This window comes from Tinamus guttatus, unplaced genomic scaffold, assembly GCF_059628265.1.
Source record: "Tinamus guttatus ecotype Peru unplaced genomic scaffold, ASM5962826v1 Tinamus_guttatus_pri_ptg000456l, whole genome shotgun sequence".
In the NCBI taxonomy this organism is placed as follows: Eukaryota; Metazoa; Chordata; class Aves; order Tinamiformes; family Tinamidae; genus Tinamus; species Tinamus guttatus.
The window spans coordinates 525,038-545,227 of record NW_028288990.1 but is presented as its reverse complement, the minus strand read 5'-3'; positions in this window follow the sequence as shown (position 1 = coordinate 545,227).

Here is a 20,190-nt window from a genome sequence, read left to right as displayed (position 1 = left end):
AGATTAAATCTGCTTTATTTTTTTTTCTTGTCCACTTAGCAAAGAATAAGGATCCCAGCTGTAAAGACCATATGCCACTGTGTTTGCTCTGTGTTGTACTGCATTGTATTCACTCGTGCCTTCAGCTTTAAGCTTTTCAGGGCCAGAACTTTGCTGTTTGTTTAAGCAGAGTTTACAGTGCTGGGTACACTTACAGTTTTACAACATTATAATAGGATCTGGGAGCTCATTCTCAGAAAATAGGAAGAAGTTTTGTGTTCCGCATCCAATCTGCCATTCAGTAAAAAAAAAAAAAAAAAAAAGTTTATCCATCCTCCGCAAGGTTTCCTTGCTTCCTGAAGGACACTTGGCTTTCATCTACTTCTGATGCATTGCAGTAATTTCATTTAGAAGGTACTACAGGAACGTATTTCAAGGAAATTCTCCCACTCCGCATTAGTTGAAACCCGTATCTCAATTTGAAATAGTTTGCCATTTGGAGAATAACCCCTTGGGTTGTTTTCAGTGCGAGGATGAACCAGGTCCAGGATTATAACAGACAGAGAACATTTTCTCTCAAGGAGACAAGATCAAATCCAGCCGCACTGAGGCTCAGCCCAACCAGCAGCATATAGAGATTTTTTCCGCTGTGTCATAAAGTAGGACCACATTCAGAAACAAAGTTCAACTATACAGTTTTGGACAGAGTAGCTGGCCGGGTTTTCAGCAACTTTAGTTTTGCTCCTATCTAGTTTCCACTGATTGAATTAATTATGATTAATTTTATCCCTTTTTTACAGCTTCAGAAGTTATCTGGGACCTCTCTACCCTCTTAGCACACAATGGAAGTGCACTTACATTAATTATGTATTGCTAAACCCATCTAACATTCAAGGCCCCTTTGATTCCAAAGCCGTAAAAAAACAGAACTAGAGCTGCTGATACCAACAAAACTTTGCCAGTAACGAGATATTTTGCCTGAATTACTGGTCCTGTATAGTCCAAGAAATTATGCACTGCAACTTGAGAATGAAAAACCTGAGCTGCCTCAGCTCGAGAGGTCCAAAGGGATAGAAGCCCAGAGCAGAGGACTGGTTTAAAGCACAAACTATTATTGAGGTAGTAATTTAAAGCAAGGAGCCATTGGTTGGGTGATTTTACTGGTTATAGTTGAAGTGATCTTTACCAGCATTTCTGCAGGCTGATACACTGCTCCACTCTTATCTCCAACTGATGTCATTGGGGTAAAAGGCCCATTTAAAAAAACAAACAATCAATCAAACAAACAAAAGGTTCTGCGAAGCAAAGAAGCAAACACACTCAACCAGAAAGTGTGACATGTACTTTACAGTGCTCAAAGCCAGTGTCTTTACGTCAGGTCAGTGCATTTCTACTAGCAGACCTGCATTTTGCAGCTCTGTTTGCAGTATAGGCAGTATTTGTGCCTAACTCCCCTGCTGCAGGGTGTCTTTTGTTCTCAATCCTGATTGTTGTTTGTCTTTTCAAATCTAGGTGGGTGGATTTGCCTTTTGTCTAGCTCCTCCGCTACTTTAAAGAAAGCAAACCATTAGCACTTGAAAACTTGAATATCCATTTGATTTTACATTGATATTACATGAAAACTCTGTGGCTCCATCAGAATGGGTTGCTGGCAGGGGCAACCATTCTCACCTACTTGCTTGCTTAGGCTTATGCCCTGGCCTTTGTAGCTGAGCTGCCCACAAACATTACTTTTACCCTTCACAAATACAATCAAACTTCAGTAGGAATTTATGCCTTCTCACGTTTTTTATTTTATTGGTGAAAAAAAGTACAAAACAAAAACATAAATCTGAAAGATAGAAACTGAAAGTGCCTTGAGCTGAAGTAAGTGACAGCCCCCTCATGGAAACATTTACAAAAAACACTTGTACTTTGGATTGTCTTTTCATTAAAATAAAGGTGAAAATGAAATAAAATATTTCTACAAGTGGCCTCAAGGGAGATGTTTGGAGAGGGGCAGGCAAGTAAACGAAGGCCTAGGACAATGCTCAGAAAGGCTTCGGCTTTCTGCCTCTCATGATATTCAACCCATTATTTTGCCACTTTTGTATCTTCTAAAAATGCATATTATGATTGCATTTCTGCAGCAGCTGATCTGTGCAGTGCTGTGGCATCCAGCATTGACCCAATTCAGGCACTCTTGGTATTTGCCAGGTCTGTCTGCCTGTGTCTGTCCTGGCTCCTGAAGGCAGTCACTAGCAAACTCAAAACGCATCAGGATGCCTAAGGACTCTGGACAACTGCTGGATGACTGAGGGGTAAGTGTTTGTTCCCTTGTTTGCTGTCAGCACTGAGTTTGATCTCTGCCTCCTTATGATGGTCCAGTTTGCCTGATAAATCCCACACAATATTTGTGAGAGCAAGAGGGAACAGATGGTGGAAGTCTGGGAGCAAAAACATAAAACAGGACCAAGGCCACCTAGTTCATTCTGCAGCTCAGTTGCCTACCCATGAGAATCTGAAGAGCCAAGGTGTAGAAGACACCAGGCTGTTTTATGCAAAATCCCGGAATGCTGCTTGATTGGAAATTTTGGACTGAAGGTATTAGAGCATTGTTCTCTTGAGCTTGTCCTCTTCAGGCTAAGCCTAAGAGGTGTTCCTGTGGGACTGAAGGAGCTGTGGAGAAGAGGGACTGCAGAGGATGAGCAGGGAAGTCTCAGTAGATGCCCTCTACCGTCCCTCATTTGCTTGTCCCTTGCTGCAGCTCCGGCTCAGCACTAACACAGCTCAGCAGAGACTGCTGATGCCTGCTGGCCCTGCTCCAGGGCTGTGCTTGAATGTCCTGCCCGCTCAAGGACAAGTCACGTCTGCTTTGCCAAGGCCTCTCATTGCTGCAGCTCTCCTTGAAGGTTCCTGCACAGCTTCTGCCCCAGGCGAGCCATCCTCCCAGCCTCAGGACACAGTCATGGCTCTCATTATCTTGGTCCAGTTACAGGTGGTGAAACTTAAGGGGAAAAAAAAAAAAAAAGTTTTGTTTTCTCCAGACAGAAACTGGGCCTTTCCACCTCTCCCATGTCAGGGTGTCCAATCCCAGACCTCGTCTCCTAACTTCATCTGAGGTGTTGATGGTAGATGGAGTGTGTGTGTGTGTATCCTGGGATAAGAATTTTCCTGGGTAGAGCAGGCCATCACTGGGCCTTGTCGCACAGGGAACATGAGTTTGGATCGGATAAGCCATCTCCCGCAAATGAAGGGCAGGACTGTAATGGGGAGAAGGTCCCCAGGTCTGTGTGTCAAAGCATGGGGTGTATCTTGTGTCATGCCAGAGCCAGCAGGATGGGACAGGAAGGTGCAGGCCAAGGCACAGCAGAGTTCAGTCCGTGAGAGGCTGAGCTACGCATGAGATGCAGGAGTCTGGCAGACTGCCTGGGAAAGAGCAGAACAAAAATGAAAGCAGCAACGGGACTCAAAGATGTCTTTCTTACATGGGGCTGCGGCAACCTGCTCATTGCAGCGGTCCTGGTGCTTTTGTCACAAAAAATGGTGGCCTTGTCAGCCTTTTGTATTGCCAGTGAGGACCTGCTGGGAAGAAGCTTCTCATGAGTCCAGCAAATCCTTGCAATCTGCAGCAGGGTAGAGAGGAGCAGAGGCAGCTGATCACGGCACGTGGCAGAGCTGGCTCTCGTTTGCGCCTGGCTTGGCTCTGTACTCAGGTCTGCGAGGCTGTTGGGCTGTCAGTCCAGGCGCCAAATGTTGAGGCAAGTTGCTCTCTGAGGGATAGGGTTAATCCTGAAATTTGACAGCATTTGTGTCCAGTGAAGGAGACACTGTCCCAGGAGACCTGCACAGAAGGGGAGGCAGTAGGACACAGGAGTATCTGTGACCTGGGAGAGCTGTAAAGGGCAAGAAGGGAGCTCCTAAAAAGCACAGGCTCCTAAAAAGCACTGGGCTAATATTAGCAGTGGAGTGACATGGCCATGCAATGCTGAAGCAGGCACAGAGCCCAAGTGCTGAGATTTCTGGAACAAATATGAACTGTCAGCCTGGGTTTGTACCGCCTCAGTGCTTTGCATCATGAAACCACAGGCCCTTTGATCCCAGTGAAGTCCAACCAATGCGCCATTCTGTGGGAAGCCAGCAAGAGAAGAGCTTGTTCGGTTAAACTGCCTAGGAAGAGTGTTGCCTGCTTCAAAGCAGCAAAGCAAATGAATATTCTCAGGATCTGGCTCGACTTTGTTCCTGCCCAGGGATTTACACACCTTCTTGCTGGGAGAGAAATGCTGGTCCAGCAGCATTTGGATGCTTCTTCTAGAGCATCTTAGATTTGCATTGATGACTTATTTGAAGTAGTAACTTCAAAGGGACTACTTATTTCTCCAGATTGGCATGTCAGCCTATTTGGCTGCCACACAATGACTTTCTCCTTGCAATTTTTGTCTGTGTTTCCTGGTTTGCTCTCTCCTACTACCACACCAGCATTTCTCTGATCTCTCATTTGCCCAAGAAAGAGCCTCATTTTAGCTGGATATGCTCTCTCCTTTCCCTCCTTACAAGTACTTTTTAAGACTGAGGATCTGTTAACATCTTTGGAGACCCACTCTTCACCTCTGAGGTTCTCGAAGCTCAGACAATCAATCAAGTGACTATAAAAGAAGTTTTAGAGGCAATATTCTCTGCTAAAATGAATAATTAGGTGCTTTACCAACCATACAAGTGGAGACAACATACAACTGGAAAGACATTCAGTGCTGATTTGGTGATTGCTTCTCCTGCACTGCATGTTGCCTGTTCAAGAATTTAAAAACACATGTGGAGGCACCATGAAAACATTAAGACTCTACGGTATTAGATACTTAAAGCTGGTTACAAAGCTAAGAAGTTATCTAGATTAGAAAGAGTTTGCCATTATTGCTACACTGGGAAACAGTTTTGGTGGGAACAGAGATTATACTTGCATTTGGTTCTTTGGTATAGCTTGTACTAGTCCAGCAATTGCTACAAGCCTACACTACTTTGAGGATGGTTCTGCTAAAACAGAGTAGTGAAGATTTAGCAATTTAGCTATGTCACTTAAGGACATGACTTTGTACTTAATCAGAGGTAAGTTTATCTGCAGACTTTCTACATTCCACAATCAGTAAGTAAAAGTGGCATTTTTTACTATGGGAGGGAATTTTACATTTTTAAGAGCTAACTTACCTCCATCTCCTTATGCGAAATAAAAGCACTTTGTAGAAAATAGTAGCAATTTCCTAAATAAGACCAAGTCAATTGTTTCTGTTGTGCACAAACAGAAAGATTCATGCATTATAGTGATAGCCCACCATGTAATGTGCCAGGCTGAATTACCCAGAGATACTTTGTTTTGAAAGGAATGCAGAAATGCTGCGGATTTAATTGCCAATAAATCAACATGACCTCCACTTCCTGACACTTCTTTTTTACAACAATCTTTTCAAGCAGAAAATGAAGAGACTGATTTTTACAGTGCATGCATACTGCCTTTGAGATAAGGCAATGACAAACATGCAGGCTCCTCCATTATACTAGATAATGAAGAACTCTATCAATGGTGTAGTCTACTTGCTTTCTGATTATTTCACCTTGTATCATGGTGGTATCTTTTTGTTATGATTAGGAGAGTACTTGCTTGTTTAACTATTATCTTTCCATTTGTTGTGTCCATGTACTCTATGGTAGTTGGATTTAACTGTGGTTCATTTCTATACGGTGTTTAAAATTTTAAGGTGGATGCCAATAGTTCAAGTTTGGATCTGGGCTTAAACATCTTATGTGGGATTCTATAGTTTAAAGAGAACTTGAGTATTTCTAAGGAAAAAGGATTTTTATTATTATTATTTTCAGCGCAAAATGCTTATCATGCTGCCTCTCATTAGCAATGGTTTTATGATTCTACAGTATTATTAAATATGAAATGTATGTTTTAAAAGCCTGATGGAAACAGAAAGCTGCCCTCTAGCCTTACTGCATGTAAGAAACCTTACTCTGCACATCAGCCTGTATTTAGCCTACCTTTAATCCAGGCATCTTCAAGAGTACTCAGGTGGCTAACTTCAGAGTGCGGTCTGAAGGCAGTTGGTGGTCATAATCTCCTTTTGTAGACAGGTAGGTTACCAAAGGGAAGCACCTGATCATTGAGCAGTGGTGACTGGTGTTCAGTATCTTCGAAATAATCTTGGAAGGAATGGCAGTGGATATGTTGGTATCTAGCGCATGTCAGAAGATTGGATTGGGGAATTTGTTTTGGAGATGTGCTCTGGCAGTGAGAGCTGCCTGGAGGCGGACCTGTGACCACTGCCATTCGTGTGACTGCCGTGGGCAAAGCTGCGGCGTGTCCTCCATTCCCAGAGGGAGCTGCCTGCTCCTCTCTTCTCACAAGAGGAGCTCAGGACGGTCTGCAAAGTTCTTGTATGAGGCAAATGGTAACAGCTGATTTGCTACTTGCAAACCAAGTCTTGATTAACTTTTCAAACAAGCTAAGAAAAATCACTCTCACATAGATGGTATTTTATCACTAAGCTGGAATCCTCTTCCAGTCAAGGATTTTGAATAAGCTCTCTGGCTGGAAATAATATTAGAAAAATATTGTTAAAACATTGTGTGTCTGGTTGCTGTACTGGCTCTGACAGCCAAAGCCACATTTTCTTTTTCTTTGCCAGCTAATGAACTCTGAAATCCTTATCGCCCTGTGTCTGGGGGCTGGCATGCCCCTTTAAGTGTTTCAGAGTGGCTGATGCCTAGACATGAAAAAGAGGCACACCAGGTAGATACATGTATCAGCTTGTGACCTTGCCCTCACCCAGAGCATAAAAAGCATGGGAGAAAAGGGTAATTGAAGTTGTCTCTGTTAGTAGGTGGACAAAAAGTAATTCACTGTTTCATTGCCTGGCCAGGATGTGCTGGAAGGAGCAACTGTGTTGAAACTCTCAGCCATGGAATAAAACGTGTTCACCTCAGTGCTCCGTCGCCGAGTATAATCTCATGGCTGAGAACAAGAGAAGAGGGATGAAGCCCAGGAAAATACTCCTGAACTCTGATGCCCTGTTGATTACTGTGCTATATGGAGAGGAAAAAAAAAAAAAAAAAAAAAGACCATTCAACTCCAGCTGGTGTATTTCTCTGTGACTTTCATGAAGATGTTTTCCAGTTGATTAAGACCCAGCAAAATCATGTAGGATTTTGTTTGGTTGATGCATTCATGTCGTCATTGCGTCCAGCAAACCTCCTGCCACTACTGGGCCTGGTTGAATACCGAAAGCTTTTGGGGCACATCCACAATATCCACCATGGTTTATCAAGGTTTTAATCCACTTCACTATTAAAGTACCAACAGCTGCCTTGTCAACATTAAACATATTGATCGTCTATCTGCTGGTATCCGAGGTAGCCATGGCAATAATGATGTCTTTGGGAGCTTGTAGCACAAATCTCGGCGCAGCCTAATATATTGAGCTGAGGAACAGTCCTGCAATGCTTGAGTAGCTTCCCCAGCTTCTTCAGCTGGGTGGTTTTGGCAGTGAGGCAGCTGGGGTAGGCCCAGCCCCAGGGTCCCCACACAGTGCCGATGCCAGCAGCACGAACATCGCCCAGACACTTATCGCCATGGCAGCCACGCACGAGCAGCGGATGGAAGCTCCCTAAGGACAGTCTGGATGCAGGGAGAATTCACAGGTTGTTAAAGTCAGCTGAAATTGTGGTTACAGTGTGTGAGCAAAGGACACACACAAATTCTGGGAGAGGGGGTAATGTTTGTCTGTGGCCATACATCTAGAAAGATCTTGATCCCCATTCCAGGCTGGTTTTAATTAATGAAAAAAGGAGAACCCAACAATGTTACTGAATTGCGCTCTGCATATCTATTCCAATTCAAAACTCTTAAGAAAAGTGCAAAGATCTCAACCATAGTGAAGTAACACTGAGTGTAATCAAAACATTTATCACAGGCTATTATACTCAACAAGCCATTTCTGCATTTGTGGTAGCGTTGGTTATCTTTCAGAAGTAGTTCATAACGTTTATTTATTTATTTATTAAATCAGAAGACATTTTCTCTATATGTCACTCAAAATATCTAAGCTGATGTCACAGATCTGGACCCTCCTACGTATTCAGGGACATCCTCACATTAGTCTTTCAGAAATGCTGTAAATTACTGATTTTATTCTACTTCTAAAGATATTTTCTTTTGAAGGTTTAAATCATTGCATTATCAGTGGCTTAAATCATCTATTTATTTATTTTATTTGAAGGTTTAAATCATTGTATATATATAAAAATGTGCATTTTTGTGCATATATGTACATATGAAAAGGGGTAAATGTAAAATTATGTAAATATTGCATATAAATCCACTTTATTATAGGCGTGCATAGAACCCAGCAAAAAAGGGAGTTACATTTGAGTTAGAGTATTTGGAGTTACAACAAGACGAAGAGGAACAGTGAGAAATGGCTGGGCTCAATTACAGTAATTCTCATTTGAATAAATTTTCTCAGATTTTAAGGGCACCCTGCTTGGTTCAGGATGACAGAGTTTGCCCAAGAGTCATTCCTGCCTCTCCATACCCTTTAACAATCTCTCTCACTGGGTGCACAAAGCCAAAAGTATCTTCTGCTCAACTACTCTCCATGTGCAGCAGGGAGCAGAGCTGAAGTGGGGGCACTTTGCTGCCCCTACCAGGGATGGAGGCGGGAGCAGAAAGGAGTTAAAGGTCTCTATTCCTTGGCTCAGGAGCAGTTGCTGCAAACCCACCAGTCATCACCTGCATAGAAGTGCCTTCAAAGGAGTGCCGTGGAGGCTTTGAGAACCAAGGTAGCTCTCAGCCAGCCTTGCAGAGCATCATAGGGGCCCTGCTGGAGCAGCTGTGTGCTAGGCAAGTGGACAAGGAGCTTCCTACGTGGGACTTGTTGAGGCTGCCTACTCGCCACTGCTTCTGACAGCAACATCTGTGCAAAAGCTGACGGGACTCCGTGCCTGAAAGGAATTCCAGCTCTCCGAGGAACACGTGCATCCAGGCACCTATACGCCAGGAACTCAGTGCACAGCCGAGAATCCGTTCCCTCTTGTTTCATGCAGGCACAAAGTGCGAAGCGCTGGCAGAAGCACGTGGCTCAGCTTCCTTGCAGAGCCTGGGGACGGCAACCGTCGCTGGCGCCAGAGCAATGCTGGGGCCGCATCCCACTGCTTTCCTACCAGTGCTTACTTCTCTCGCCCGTGCAAACAGGAACATCAGGCTTTCAGGCCGTGAGACAATTTTCTTCTGCAAAATGAAGTGATGAGACAGATGAAATCAAATGCAAATCGCTGTTAGTGCTTCAGGTTACCTTGGTATATTTGACACCCATTCCACCTCCAAAGCCCTCAGTGCATCGGAGTGAAAAATCTTAGACAAAATCAGATGCCTGCGAGAAATGAGATATTTAATGATTCATGAGGAACAAAAATGGCATTTAATTCCCTCTGAACTGGCTTCTTGCTCAAATCAAATTTGACCTAGAAACTTAGAACTATATTATCAAATGAAAATTGTTCCACTGGCACCTGTGAGGTTATGTGAAACCAAACTTCTGAAATTAGGATTTTGAATCTGCCGATGAATTGTGATAAAATATAGAAACTTCAGGTCCTTACCTAGAGGTTCATTTGCATATTTTAAGGAACCCATAAAAGGCACATGAAGTAAACAGTTTATTTTGCATAACTATTAACCTAATTTTTTTGTAGATAGCAGTGATGGTAGGTGGACACCAAGGGAAGAGTTCTAACAGTGCAATCATAGAGGCAACTGGGACTGGATATCCTTGATAGTGTCCCCTCCTTTTCAGAAACCAGCAGCAATAAGACTGCTTGAAACAGGAAAGTGGACCTGGAACTGGTTTGTGTGACTGAAGTCTGCAGAATAAAGGTGAATTGTTTGCTAAGCCAGTGCTCTTGCATGCAAGCTGGTGCAGATAACGAAGTTTTATGGGTAGGAAAAAACTTTGGTCGAAAAGCTGAAAGACTCCCCAAAGACTTTGCCAAAACTTTCTAAACCACCAGACCTCATAGCTTTGCACCATCAGTATTATTTATCGCTCAGGGGCTTTGCAAGCTGTGGCTCTGAAGCATGCCAATTCAGGATGGTAGTAAAATTCAGGAGGGAGAAGGGATACTTTTTTCAATTACTATTATTTGCAGCCTTACTGAGACAGTGACCTGCTTAGATAGAGATGCACAACAGCAAATAGCCTACTTGGTGTGTACACTTCTACACTTTGTTTCAAATGTAGAAAATAAATCTTTCTACTTAATTTTCTATTCAGTCAGAATACTTTTTTTAACCCCTCCTCTCAGTGACTTTTCCAAGAGAAATAATCATAGTTCAAGCAGAAAAGCTGATCTGCTTAGGAAGGAGCGGCAGACCCGTTCTTTGCAAAACAGAATTCAAAATGAGGCCAAATAAGAAGTGTGTCTCTTCCTTCAAAGGAAATTACATAAATGAAATGAGTTTAATACAGAGAATAATTAGAAAGAAAAGGGAGTTTCTTGTACTATTTACCCCTTCATCTTAATCACTGTAAAGGGTAATAAGGTAATCAACAACATGACACTTTCATATGCTACTTTGCTCTGATTTCTGTGTCAGTTTTATATGAGGAAAGAAGGGACTAATACTGCTATCTCCAACCTCCAGGTCAATTTCCAAACAAATGTGTAGCTGTCTCTTGGTGAGAATAAGACCAATTAGCTATCAAGCTGGCTGCTACTGAGGCATCCCAACAAAACTGTTTTTATTGCCATACCAAACATTTCTGACTCGCAAGTTGGTTGTAGCCGTATTCATTGTTTTTCACAGCTTTTCAAAAGCAAACGCCCCAACAGTCAGGTTTGGAAGCTGCTGGGAGCTAGCAGCTATTTAAGGATGGTTCCAATTTGGGGAAGAAGGAGATAAATTTGCTGCTCAAAGGCCCAGGGTTACAGAGAGTTTGGAAGCATATGCAAAGCCCTGCCCATCCCATCTCATTTTGCAGGATGAGCAAAACAAGATGATGTTTTCACGGAATAAAGTGCTAAGAGCACAGGAAAAAAATCAAGTCACAGTATGCCATAAAAACACATTGGCATGTGTGAAGCATGAATAGTATTTTACAACATCAGAACTAGACATGATAGTAGATTTCACTGAGTTATGTAATTATTGTATCCACATTTGCTGCAAACTACTTACAAGAGAGTATTTTGCATTTTCATTGGGATCAACCAGCCTAGCTAAGCTAGCAGGAATTGCATGAGTCCCTGCTGGACTGCAAAACTGCAGTGTGAGTGATGTTCTAGCATACATGAAGAGCAGTGTTACAGAATGACATTAAAAAAAAGTTTTCCTATTTTTAGGAAGTACCTAAAACTACATTGTTGCTGCTGATAATATAAATAATGTATGCATGCAAACATCTGTGTCCATATATAAATAAATATATTATATATATATAAAAGCTTGTGCAAATAGCAAGAGAACTGTGTGTTAAGAAAGGAGCTGATGAGATACAAGGCTAATACTGGCTCATAGTGTGACATCCTTCCTTGTTACTGCTGCCAAGTAAAACATCATGGTACCATGCCAGGGGTCACAAGAGCAACGAGTTTTTCAGTGCAAATCAGGCAGACTCCAGGAGGTGCTGAGGCTGGATGTGAGCAACCAGGCTGCAGGCCTGATTCCCCTCTAGCGTCAAAAGGGCAATTTTTTGCTGATTAAGTATTTCATCTCCATTGAGATCATGAGAAGGATTTATGTTCATGTCAGTCACATAGCGCTCTCTCTGTTTCCTGTATCCGAATTCTCCTGCTCTCTTTTCTCACACCCAGTGCAGCAGCATGCCAGCTGTCAGCGCCCAGTGAGCTACAAGCAGCAGAAAGGGTGAGCTGTTCCCAGGGGAATTAAAGCACAGCAAAACACAAGATCATTTAAGAGCTTCCTAAAGAACAATGGAGGCCAGCAAGAGCCCTAAAGCACCTCTGTCACCCTATTTCATTAAGTTTTGTAACTAAAACAAAGCTCAGCTCTTAATCACATTTAAAATAATGTTTCAGACTTCAGCAAGCCAAATTTTCCTCTCAGTCATATGAACATAAAACCTCTCTGTGCAAGCCAGCTTCTAACTGCCCAGGTGAAAAACTCACTCAAGTGTAAGAGCAGGAATTCCAAACTCATCCTCAGGGGACCATGGGCTCTAAACAGGAGGGCTCAAGGGCGACCCGCTTGTTGGCGACTTCTCCACCTTTTCAAGCTTCTTAGAACTGAATGCAAGAGCTCAGCAGCAAACCCAGCAGGGCTGTGGCTGCTCAGCCAGGCTGAAGACAAGTCATAACTTTGATTTGGGTCAGTTCTTGTGCAGATTTTATCATGCGACTGCTGTAAAACACGGGCTGAAGAGTGCACAGGTGAGAGGGCAAAGGGGCTTCCTGTAGGGCCAGCGGGCTTGGCTGGGCGAAAGCTGTAGGGGGGACCACGAGCCCCAGACACGTCTTTCTCATCCCTGGGCAGCATCATGGGGCAAAGGGCTATAGAGGCTGCCCTGGCAATCAGGCAAAGAGAAGATGCCACAGGGTCACGGGCTGCCCACCGTGCACGCCTGACCAGCACTCAATACTGCTCTGAAAAACGCTGCCAGCAAAAAGATGCCAGTGTCAACCAGCAGCCCCTAGTGCTGGCCCCTGCCCTGGGACAGGGCTCTTGCACTAACCGAGGAAACTCCATCTTTTTGCTCAGAGTAGTATTAAAAAGCTCCTCATAGATCCTCGTGTTTATCTTGATTTCTCTCTAATTTCAGGTATGTTTTCACAGCTGCTAAGCCAAATCTCACTCACATTTATGACAATACCGACCTCAAATCTCTATCAATCAATAAGAGCAAATTCAGATTTTCATTCTGAAAGCAGCATTTAAGCCATGATCAGAGAAACACTAACACTTCTCTATCACCCTTCTGGGTATCAGTTACACAGCAGTTGATTGAAAAACAAGATTCTTTCAAAGGAATTCTTCAGGCATTTGCTAAGCTATGCATTAAAAGAGATCATGCATTTTCAGCAACTACAGCCACATCTTTTCAACAGTGTCTGTAACAAGTGAAACTATATTCCGTGTTTTAATGATTAGATAATTGGTTTGAACATTGCACAGTTCAGGATATGAGAAATTGCTGCTGTTACATTACAAAAAAAAAAAGAAAAAAAAAAAACAAAAAAACCCCCACACATTTCTGTTTCCATAACACGAGTGGACATCATACTTAATGTAATTTGCTAGGATACTTTTGCATGCACTATGCCATACAAATCAAACATGGCAAACAACTGATTTGAGGCACCCCTGAGATTCATCACACATTTTTGGTAATGAAAGTGATACCCCTGTAGCTGCCTGTTAAAAAAAAAAAAAAAAACCTTAATCACCTTCTATAATAGCATTCTGTAGTAAAACCAGAGGAAGAAATTCAATTTGATTCACTCCAAGAAAGATGACAAAGCGGAATTGTGGCTTGCTGGTGCCACGCCCATCTCACCAACGGCTGTTTGCCATTACCAAGTCCAAGGAGCCAGGTGAGCTGCTGCCATGTCTCCAGGCTGCAACACCTGTCACGAACATAGGATTGCTGTGGGGAACTGAAGCTGTGCTGCCCCATGCCATGCCTGGCCAGGAGGAGCTTTCCAGCCCCTTCTTCAGCCCTGCCACGTAGCTTCATTGGCTGTCTCTGGACTACAACTGTCCTAGGGAAAATGCACAGAAGCAGAGGAAAGGGAAATGGCTTAAAGTTTAGTAAGTGAGACACATGAAATGCCCCAGGAAGAAGCCAGCCCTGTGCCTTCACTGGCAGGGGTTGCTTCAGGGGTTGTTTTCCGTTGTCCATTTCCTAGATGGATCCCATCCTTTGTCCAGCTCTGTGACAGTAAAGGTACTGCTGTGGCTTCTCTGCTAAATGAGACAACAGTTGTAAGAATCTGCTATTAAATCAATAGCTTATGCAAGTCCATCCTATATGGTTCTGGGTACACAAGGTGCCAAAGCAGCAAGATACTTCAGCTGAATTTCAGCTATGAAAAGAAAACAACTGCACCTGGTCCCAGGGCAGCAATGCTGACCTGCAGGCTGGGCACAAGGGAATTGCCTGCTGCCACCCTAGCTAATAACACACTGCACTGCATCGAGTCTGACCACGCACCAGCCCCTAGTGCTGCCGAGGGAAAAGCTCCGCCAAGGTTTCGGCAATTCAAGAAAGGGCAGCTTTGCCCTTTTTCAACTTTGTCCCAAAACGAAGCAGCAGAATGTCCACATCCAAGCTGGAACTCAAGACCTGAGCATTTCCCTTGCAGATTCATCTCCGTTTTCCCATCAACATATCAATCCTCTCCCTGTAGGAACTCAAACAGTACATGTTGGGAGAAGACCTCAAGGACGTAATCTGTGGTGTATGTTTCACTCATATAGAAAATACATTATTAGCACATCTTTAAAATATCCAAAAATGCACCGCACCTTGTTATAGAGGCAGTAACCCCCAAGCTTAAAGTTCTGATGCATTTTTAAACTCAAAAGCACTTGTTCAAGTATTTCAAGAGACTGAGAATCCAATGCTCTTGATGCTGAATATAAAATATTCACAAAGACCTGACAGAAAACATGTCTCTGAAAGAAACTCTTTATCCATTTCTTTGAACTTGTAAAGTTGCATGAATGTTTTATCAGCACAAGAGAAAGATGGTTGGGCAGGCAGGGGATACACCTCTGATCACCGTTAATTCATATGATGGTCAGAGATAACCCTGTCTGAGTGATTTTCACTGAAAATATTTGAATGTATGAATATTTTACCTGCCAGTTCTCTCTTTCTAGGAGAACAGGATGATTCCTGCACTGTCAGCCCTAAGCTTTAGCTGAGGGCCCCCCACTGGCAGGACTTCACAGAAGACACTTCATTGGCAGGCACTAGAAACCCCGAAGAGGGCAATGAGGAAACCTCCTGGGCAAAAACATTTCTCCTCTAAACGCAGAGCACAGGTGATTGCCTAGTGCCTAGATTGTAGTTCAGCGGATGTAACGGGAGATATTCTCATTGTTCATCAAAATTGCCCAACATCTGCTGAGCTCTGGTTTGCACAAAACCCCAAGTGCTACTTGCCCTCTGAACAGCAATATTTCCTTCACTGTATTAAATGAGTGGCCTTCGCATTTCCTTTTATGCCCAGCTGTGGAGGTGGGTGGTTGCAGAGCAAAGGCCCTAACCTGCCACTCACATCCGCCTTGCAGGAGGTCTTTGCCTGGCAGGTCGTGGCAAGCAGAGCCCTTTCTCATACTATTCTCACAACTAGCATGAGCAAACGCTGTCAGAGCACTGAGCAAAGTGCTGGCAAGGCAGCCACGTACAACCCTTTCAGGCATCAAGGCAACAGTGATAGTCTACATTGCCTGCAAAGGGAGGGGCATCTAGGAAAGCATTATCCCCTCCATAGCAATAAGCAGCACTTTGTTTTACTTTATTTTTAGCGTGGGTCCTCCTCTTCCTCCCCACGTCCGAGCTCTCCAGCTCAAGGCAGAGATCCAAACACAATAGTGTTTTCAGTCAAGGGCTAAGCTCCTAATCAGAAAAACAGAATATAGATATGACAGGCTACTCTATTTACTAACACAAGGCACAAAAAATGCAAACAAATCAAAAAACACTCAAACCAAAATAACCTACAATATTCTTGCTTCACACAGCAAGGAAGGCAGCCTCCTCACACTCAGCTCTGATCTGTGGCGAGAAGCACCCCGCAAAAATCACATGAAATCTCCATAAAACACTGAGACCCTTTTGTGCGTGTTCTCTCAACAAATGTGAACCCCAAATAGGAGCGAGACTTGAATTCAAACTCTTAACACTGTGGCCTTAACAGTAGGCACTTTTGTACATTCATGCTGCGGCCACTGTCCTCGGTCCGCCACGGTGCTCAATGACGCGCTGTTCCCCAACAATCGGCCTCTTATGCACACGAGAGTGCTTTGGCCTGCACCAGGCCCTTGTCCCTTATGTCCTGCAAGGAAGAGAGGAGAAAAGGGAGAAAAAAAAAAGAGGCAGATTTCAGTCAAAGGCACTACATTGATAAGGTAGTAATGACAGGCTGTCCTGGGATCAGATGAAGCTAACGGTGAATCTGAACACAGCGTTTCAGCAAAAACGATGGCCTCAGAGTGCTGCATGCAGAGAAGTCATCACCTTCCTCATGTCAAACAGCAGCAGCAGTGCTGCTGCCCGAGGTTTGCACTGTGATGGGGCCTGCTACAGCCACCTCGCTCTGAGGATGGGAACTTGCTGAGCTAATTGAGCAGCAAAACAACAGCGACAGTTTACAGGACCAATAGAAACCTAACTTGCCTAGGCTCCCACCCTCTACAGAAAGGCCGATGAAGATTTGTCCTAGGCTTTCAGTGAGGTGACTGAGCTCTGCTTTAGACAGATGCTCCTGGGTCTTTTGTCCTTCATTTTTGTAACCACAATTATGCTTGAGTGGGGCCAGGGAACCACCAAGGGAAGGAAAACTTGCTTCCTTTCACTTTGCTTCTTCCCCCGGCCCTCCCACACCAGTGAAAGTTTTCCCCAGGCTTCAGTTTTCCCCAAAAGTCTGTTTAGATGCTCCTTCCATCGCTTATCTTGCTATATGTTTCCCTCCTTCCTCCTCTGCAGAGAAGGGCCTGGGGGAAAAGGCACCATCATGTGCCTCAGGCAACTCTTCCACCAGCTGTCCCATTGAGCCACCATCCAGCTGGCCCCAGCTCGGCCAGCACACGGATGAGGCCATGATGGACACAGCAATTCCCATAGCAACAGTTTCCTGATTGTGCAGGAAAGCTGTGGCCTTTACAAATTCCCCAAGTCACTCTAGCCTTGGGGTAAACCGCCTGCTTGCTGTTGCTGGCAAGTGTGCTGCTTGCACACTTGTAACTTCATCTCCTACCTCTGAAAAATGATGGAGAACCACTAACACATTTGATCTTTCACCCATTAGGAATTCGCTAAACACAGAGTTAAACACCACACAGTCAATAAAAGGACTCACGAGGATGACTGAACTTATGACAAAGTCAGGTTTGGCAGATTGGGGCTTGCAGTCATGCCGCAGGCCGTGAGCAGTCCACACACACTGCTTTTCGCCCAGGTTCATCACGTAGACACTCTGTGATCTCTGTATTCTACGTGCTTTATTTTTCATAGAATAATTCAGGCATAGAGAATGCCAAAGTCCACACCATATTAGAAAAGGTTACCTTCAGTTGTATTATTTAGGATCAGGTAGCTGCAGTATATAAGAAAAACATGAAGCACTGTAGGTTATCCTTTCCTTCTATTTAGCTAGACCTTAGAAAGTAGGAGCTCAGACACTAATGAGTTTTCAATATCCTTGCAGCAAGCAAAGGAAGGAAAATTGCAAAATAGAAACCTCAAAAAGAAAAAGCATTTTGCTCTGCTGTCAAGCTTTTCTTTGTTAAAGAAACAAAGCTAGCAACCAAGAGGAAAATCCTATGCATTTCTCAGAGATTTACTTGCATATTAAGTGCAAGAAGTTATAGAGCAAGCCCAATGGTCTCTAAAATGCAAGAAGGGTCACACTTTCCAGCTCCTTCTTTCCACTTATTTTGTGCTTAGCCAGCAGCTCACCTCTGAGCTGGGAGAACTGTGGATACTACGAACCATACTACGGTGCAAACCTACCAAGCACCCAACATCACTTGCTAAAATGAATTCCCTGATGTTTTACCATGCTGCTGCTCACCATCTGCTCAAAGCAACGGACTCCTTTTCCTTTGGAAAGGTCAGCATTAGCACAGAGGATGGCTTGCACTGCTTTCACAAGCTTAGCTACAGCTGCGCTTTGCTTGGTTACCCTGGGACACGCATGAGGCGGCCACAACAGGCTCCTCTCCTGCTTATGGTAATCGACCATCTGTCATGAGCCAACGTGTGCAAAAGCGAGCTGAGCAGCCCTGGGAAATGGTCCAAGATGAAGATGAAGCTCCCATCCCACTGCTTCACATGGCCCCAGCTCTTGGAAGGCGTGGGATGCCCGGGCTTGCACGAGTACAGCTGCCACAGCAATCGTGCCCCACAGAAAACACGTACGCACTTCACCAGGGATTCTGCAAGAGCTGGCATGCTCTGTGCAAAGCAGGAGGCAACAGCACCCAGCAAGAGCAGCTCCCGCAACATGTTGCGAAACCAGACAGCTTTATGCCTTGGGGCCAGAGCACAAAATTTAGTCTGATGGAAAACTGGCCTTATCACATAAGGTATTTTAACTATGTGTGTATATATGTGTATATATCTCCATACAAATATATTCTTTTCATAGAATGATAGCTAGCTCTAAGTGTGAAGTTTAAGATAAAAAAAACCCCAAACCCACACAGACACCAACAGCCACCAACCCAGCTTTGTCCAAGAAGTGAACTGGTGAATGCCTGGAAGAAGCTCAGACACCTGCAATATTAATTTGTCATTTTTGACTATATCTCCTTTAGAGTGCACAGCTCCTTCCAAGCCAGCCTAGCCAAAGACTCCTAGTACACATTTCCTTCTGTTCTTCAAAAGAATGTTGCTTTTGAATAAATTCTGAAATAAAAAGGAAAACGTATCTTAAAGGAGACCTATATGTGAACCTCCATAAAAGTGGCAGAATATGATTTGACTAATTTTCAGAAGAAGCCTAAGGAAACTCCAATGAAGCCAGTGCAAGGATCCTCGCTTAATTCAGTGGGAAGAGAATTAAAGCCTCTGAACTCTGAGCGTAGAAAGGCAAGACACTTCACACAGGCCTATATCTTCAGTAGGGGCTTTGGGTGGAAGACAGTATGACCCGATGTCTCTGTCATCCTTGCAGCACTTACCCCAGTGCTGTACTCGGTTATCGCAGGTTATGGCTCATGGGCTGAGGCTGCTGGGGGACCTCATCCAAGGGGACCACTGCAAGGCCACAAGCCCAAGAACACTCACCCAGACACCTCAGGATGCTCCTCTACTTCTGCGTTAAGGGGTGTTTGTATGGTCCGCCTCCATCATCACTCAAAATTTAAGGCATTGTAATAGTGTAGCATTGTATTCTCACCAATATGCAGGGTTAAGGCTACTATAAGCTAGACGGTACCAAGAAAGATCTGTCTAAATAAACTTAAAAAAAAACAAAAAACAAACAAACAAAAAAAAAAACCACGCAATAGAAAGCAGTGTGCAAGAATGTAGCAGTATCTTTGACTATGAATTTTTCCAGCTCTGGAATTGCTTGGGCTGTGGACTGCATAGATAAAGCGAAGCAAAAAACAGAGCATTAACAGAATTAGTGCCTTGAAAGCACCTTGCATGCTGGAGCCGGATGTTTTCCATGGGATTGATGGGATCACTTTCCTATAGCAATTAGTGGAACAGCTGACACTAACTCTGTGAGTGACTCACCCGCTGCCACCACTGTGAAGCAAAATTAGATTAGCAGCCCCCCACAGGTGTGGTGTGTACCATGTAGGTTAAAAGCATACAAAATGCTTAGCCTGTTCAAAATAAGCCAAACTGCACCAGAAGGATTACATGGCATTTGGATCAGCCACATGTGGCGAGGATTTGGGAGAGATCACATGGCCCTGTGGAAGGGCAGCAAGGCACTGAGGCAACAAGCTTGTTTCTTGGTAAATCTGGAAATATATTTTTTGCCTATCACTCATTGAGTTCACGCTGATCAGAAACTGTGCGTACGCACTGGCTTTCCAAGAGTGACGGATGAAAATAAAGACCGGTTTGCACAAATCAAGAGCCACCTCAGTGCAGGGAGGTTCACTGTAAGAAATTACTTTGGAAGACCTGAAGATCTAACATCTCTCACAATTTTCCTTCAGTATTTGGTAGTCAGAAGGTAAGGAGCCAAATTTCCAATTCTACTCTAAGATAACTCTTTAACCCTCATGGTTGCAGAATAAAGCATGAAAATGTGACTCCAACATCCATGAAGACCTTATGAAAAAAAACCAAAACACACACAGGAACAAAATTAAAAGATCCCTAAAAATCTCTTAAAAAACAGCCTTGTCATTTCTAAATTCTCAAGATTTTATGGTGGTCAGGCAAAACTTTTAGTGCTTGATTTGCTAGTTCCACTCAGGCATAAGAGCCAAAGCACAGTAAGGTTAAAATAAATAAATAATAGTTAAAA